Below are 5,749 nucleotides of genomic sequence, written 5' to 3' on the forward strand. Positions count from 1 at the left end.
TTTTCACCAATTTTTAATTGGGTAGCCTGGGAAAATTTCACAGTGTGTATCAGTGCATTAATTTGGACAAGGATAGTAAATCATAGTATGGTATCTGTTGACAAAACAAGATGTTAAGGTATAAAATTTTGTGAATTGTATCTTAAAATTGTATCATAATTTTCAACATCCAAACCTGAAAATTATGGTTAAAATGCCTTAGGCCTGAGGTTTCTGCTCAGAATAGCAGTTTTGTCCAGCTCCTTCCAGAACTCAGCCAGGACTTATGTTGAAATGCAAATGAAGAGAGTCTGCAAGCTCAGTAGGAGACTGATCTGATGTCTAAGTGGGAAAAAAAAGGTAAATTGTATGGTATTTACTAATTATTGGCCAGTCATTTTTTCTAGGACTCTCATTTTTTTCCTTAGATTCTGTATTTTTTTGAGCTCATTATTTCGATCCTACAGAACTAGGCTAATATTTTTCTGATCAGTTCTATCTTTGACCAACAGTGGAGATTTAAAACACTGCAGTGGAGATTTCACCTGCGAAAAGCTACAAGGCTTTTACTATTATTATTTGTGCACACTTTTGTTATGTGTTGTATGTCGATATATCCATATGTCCGTATATCATATATATGATATACAAATTAACATATATAAGGAGTGATCATTAAAAAAAGGAGCACTCATAAAAACAAATTTTAAAAAGTGGATTCAAAGATCTTTAATTCATGTGATTTAAATGGTTCACTTTAAATTTGGATAAACAAATAACAATAAATGTCTTTAAATTTAAGCTTACAAGTTTTTCTAGCTGCTCAAAAATCTAATAAAATATTAATGTCTATAAAATTTCTAATATGCCTTGGTTCTAGGACTTTTCCTTTAACAAAAAAATGGTTTACACTGTTCACTACATTTCTCTAATATTTTGATAAATAACTGAAGTAAATTTGATATGGGATTACTCATTCATGAGTCCGTTTGTTAGATATCTGATTGATTTAGTAAGGTCTGTATAAGTTTGTTCTAAAGTCTGCATAAGATTGTAAAAATAAGTCATGTGATAAAGCGACAAAAATTTCTTAAACAAAAGTTTACCCATAACATTGTGTTTATTAAGATTTATTTTTCTAGAGAAAGCAACCTTAAAAATTAAACAACTGATTAAATAAGAACTGTTATTTTAGAGAACTGTACTGCCATTTATTTAAAAGCTAAACTTGGTTAATGTAGAAACATCAATGTCATTGTGATGCTATTAATGTGCTCATATCTTCCAGGTATACAAGTCTGTAAGGTAGAAACTTTAAAAGAGCATTATATCAAGCTGGTGTTCTAAAGTTGTGTGAAAAAAAAAAAAAAAAAATATATATATATATATATATATATATATATATATATATATATATATATATGGGATTTATTTACTTGTTATCAATAAATATTTAAAGTTTTATGTTACTTCTTACATTGGGGAAAAATTTAAATATATTTTTAAGTTAATGAGAGCCTAATCTATGTAAAGGTTAAAAACTTTCAGCCTTTCTTTAATTCATGTTTTAAATGTTATATCATATGGTGTTAGCTAATGTTCATGTGACCTCAAACAATTTATGTGAACTTTGTAAAATGATATTTAAAAAACAAAGATCAGCTTTAGAACTAAAACACTTAAGATTTGTATAGATCCCTGCCTTACCTGAGATAAGGCTCTGTGTCTCATCTTACAACATGTGAGAATAACTACGAAAGCAGTAGGTCAGATGTTATTTAATTTAAAGTGATGTTCAAAAGTTGTTTTTTTTTCTGTCAAGATTAATAGGATCTCAAACAGGGGATATGATGTATAACTCAGCCAAAAATTCAGGGTAGCTATTACACGAACTAAGTATTTTTACTCTTGTTAATTTTATTTTGTAATTTTCTTGTAAGTGAACTAAAGATTCCCTGTTAGTGTTTTACAGAAGAGTTGCTTTTCGAACACAACATTGGTTAATTTAAGATAATAAGTCATCACCTACAAGACAGACAGAATAATACAGATCCCAATTAATAAAAAGATAAATAATTTTAAATTATAGACATTAAAGCACAGTACTCTTAATATAAGGCTGTTAAAATTTATTTGCTGGATGTTTAAGATTAGGATTTAAAATTAAATTTAAATGAAAAGGGACAATAAAACCAATATTTGGCTCTTGCCCTCTGAGTCAATCTGTATCCAGGGAACAGGAGACTTCTCTAAAGAACTTTGCAACTCTGAGCCACATTACCTCCTGATCAGGAAGATTAATGAGACCACTGGAGAACAGAAAGCCAATCAGTGCATTTTCTACGAAGAAGAGAGTCATCAGAGAAGAGAGATATCTCTGATGCTTCCGAGGGAAGCCACATGGTCAAACAAGACCTGGACTCACCTAGCGCAAATGGCACTAGCAGAACTGAGAAGCTGCTCTCAAGTTTCCCCAGGAATGACTCCCATAAAATCTCAGCTGACTGTTAACAATAGATAGAAACAAAAGTCAGTTTTACTGCTTCATCTTAAACTCTTAGCAAAGACAGATAAACCCAAAATACAGCCATTCCTAGGCATTTTAAATAATAATAGTAATGAAAATATTTTCATGTATACACTTTATGGTAGCCTCCCAAAATAAGTAAGACTGGAGGCTACAAAGAAGGATTCTCATACAGGAATGCCTGATGAGTATAAGAAGAGACTATCAAGAGGAGCTACCAGAGGCAGAAGTTTTTGTTTCAGGCCTACAGATATTCCTAACCTACACAGGTAGGTTTGGTGTTTGCTAGTACGATTATCCAGCCCTGACTAACAGAATTAAAGGTTTCTCTATTTCACACAGAGGTCATACTATTAAAAGGAATTTGCAAGATCAGATGACATTAAATTATTAAACTGTATCTTATGGGGTGGGACAACTGTGACACTAAAAGTTAAATATTAAGTTGAAAGTCTTGATAACTGGGGATATTGAAGACAGATGAGGAGACATCTATACAGTGACATGTTTCAGCTGCTGCAACATTTATTCAGTACTCATGGTTTTTGTTTCTCTCATAGAAGAACCCATCCCCAGATGACTTTACAAACTGTTCTACCACAACCAAACTTCAAACAGAGCTGACTTCTAAAAGGCAACTCATGTCCCTCACGCTGTTCCCCCTCATGTCACCCTCTCTCAGCTCAGAAGAAGCCAAAATGATTGACGCCTCTCTTCTTACAACAATGGAGCCAAAAATAAATAGACTTTCATTTTAAGTAATTAATTAAGTCAGGTAAAATCAGGGAGACTGGTTTTGTGTGAGTTCAAAAAATATGGAGACTTTTACCTGAGGTATTAAAATTCCCTCAGTGCTCTTCTCCTACCCTATCAAATATTTGAAAGGGACACATTAGAAAAGGGGGGAATGATAGACCCCACCTGATCTTTTATTAAAATTGGGAGCCATCTTGCCAGAAAGCCATAAAAAGATAATTTTGGCTTAACTATAAATTACACCAAATTCTGAACCTGCTTGGAATGCCTGCCCGTGGCCTTGAACTCACCCATGCCTGGCTCTCTGACCAGGAACAGCCCTCTCTGAAACTTTATTGACACATCATAAATATTGGCATTCCCTGGCCAGACAACGACCCTCTCTGAGGCTCTACTGGTCCTCATAAATTTTAATGTTGGGGCCAGCAAAAAAAAAAAAAAAAAAAAAGTAAACTGCCATTAGTGTGATGCTTGTCAGAGTTCTGGTATCTGTAACCATCCAGTAGTGTAAAATTCTAGGTTATAAACCTGGGCTGTAGAAAAGTTGGGTGGCTGTATTGTTCCCGCTGCTTTGGGAGGGAGAGGCCACCTGGGCAGTGGAAATAATAAGTTTGCTTTAATTTGATTTTAATTGGAGTCAGTGATCTTTTCTTGCATCCTGGTCTAATAGGTAAACGCTATACAAACATGGAGCTCTGCCGGCCTAAAGACTTCTTTAGAAACTGCCACTGAGGATGGGCACTTGACATATATGTTGTTGTCAGGAGCTTTAGCTTCCTTTCTAATGAGACCATCAAAGCTGGATCTGCATCTCTGTGACCTGGAGGACATGGTTTCTTATTTTCCAAAGGACATGAGGCAGCAGTGCTGAATTCACTCTTTGTAGGTAAACTGTGCCAACTGAAGGCTAATGGTCTCCCCGTGTGGACTGTGAAGCCATTTGGTCATCCTCCACTTTTCATGGTGTTTATTGCTGCTGCACTGGGAGTTTGTTATTTGCTTCACAAAATACAAGGAATTCAGCTGGGACAGTGATGGAGGGAGTTCTGTCACTTGAGATAGGTCAGGGTCTGCAGGAGAATGCACCAACCAGGCTTCTATCCCACATAGCTTGTCCCCTTGACCATAGCACCTGATTCTTAACATTGTCCTGAAACGTCTCCATATAACAAGATGCCTTATATGGAGAGATTTCAGACATATAAGTGATTCCTGGCTGCACAATGTCAGCCACAAGCCATTTGGAAGTCAATGGCAGATCCACATGGCCCGACCAGAGATGTTTTATCACACACCTGCACACCACAGCTCTGGGCCCACTACTCAGCAGACTCCAACATACTGGCATCTCTGTTCTACACCATTTTCATGAAATCCAGTCAATCAAGACACTGTCTGATACACACTTCATCAGCAAGAGGACATTGAAAGGTTCTCCAGTGCCACCTGGTCATGAAAATTTCAAATATTTCATGGTATTTATCTAGCCATTTTTCAAGGATGAAGTTGGAGAAATTGTGGGTTTCAATTCATTCAGGAACCATTAATATTTGAGGAAGCACATTTTAAGGAAACTCTGGAGAACTCTCAGAGGCAAGGCTTTCCAAAGAGTGGCCAAAAAGACACATGAAGCCAGGCCCATTGAGGTCTACAATGTGAGGCCCATGTGTGTATTGACTCTCAACTATGGCTGCCAAGTCTTTCAGAATAAAATAATGTGATGCCCTGGCAGAGATTGACAATGCTCTGTGGAAAGCCACCCTGGGCATTGATCTCAGTTTCCAAAGGCAACTCTCATGCGTGGCCTCTTAAAATCCCAACACAATTCATGGCAATACTTCTCTGAGGTCAGTTCCAGAACTCAGTCTGTAAGGGGAATCACACCAGAGTTCATGCCCAGGTGGACCTAGGCATCTCTTCCAACCACCACACAAATGACCACAATTAAAACCAAAACACTCCCAAATGGCCCTCATCTTCTTTCACATAGACACTCTTCATAACCTCTGGCTGGAGGTTTCCATGAGGGGCCAGCCCAAGACAGTTTTCCAAATAAGCTCCCTTGCTCCTCATTTGCCTAAAATCAGGGTGGCCTGGACACCCTTCCTGTGAACCAATAGTGATCAAATAGTCTTGCTCCTAATTCTGCTCTGCTTCTCCAATTTGAGGCCTACTGACTGTCTGGTATAGATTCTTTATGTGAATTGGTGTCATGAGAAAACCCAAGCCCTTATGGGCTAGACTCTGCAGGGCTTTGAAGAACTGATTTGTCACAAAGGATCCCTATTCTCACTTGATAGAGGTCAGGAAGCTTTCAGAGGAAGGGAGAGACTTCATCCACAATGACTGCTCTTTTGGCCATTTTGGTTTAGGATTCACACTTGGAAACTTTCTTTGATCCATCAGATGCTGAAAATCTAAGCCACTGCCTCCCACAGGGCAAAGAGGCTGATTCAGCCACATCTCTTTCCAAAGCAATTAAGCAGA

This window comes from Callospermophilus lateralis, unplaced genomic scaffold (genome assembly GCF_048772815.1).
Source record: "Callospermophilus lateralis isolate mCalLat2 unplaced genomic scaffold, mCalLat2.hap1 Scaffold_256, whole genome shotgun sequence".
In the NCBI taxonomy this organism is placed as follows: Eukaryota; Metazoa; Chordata; class Mammalia; order Rodentia; family Sciuridae; genus Callospermophilus; species Callospermophilus lateralis.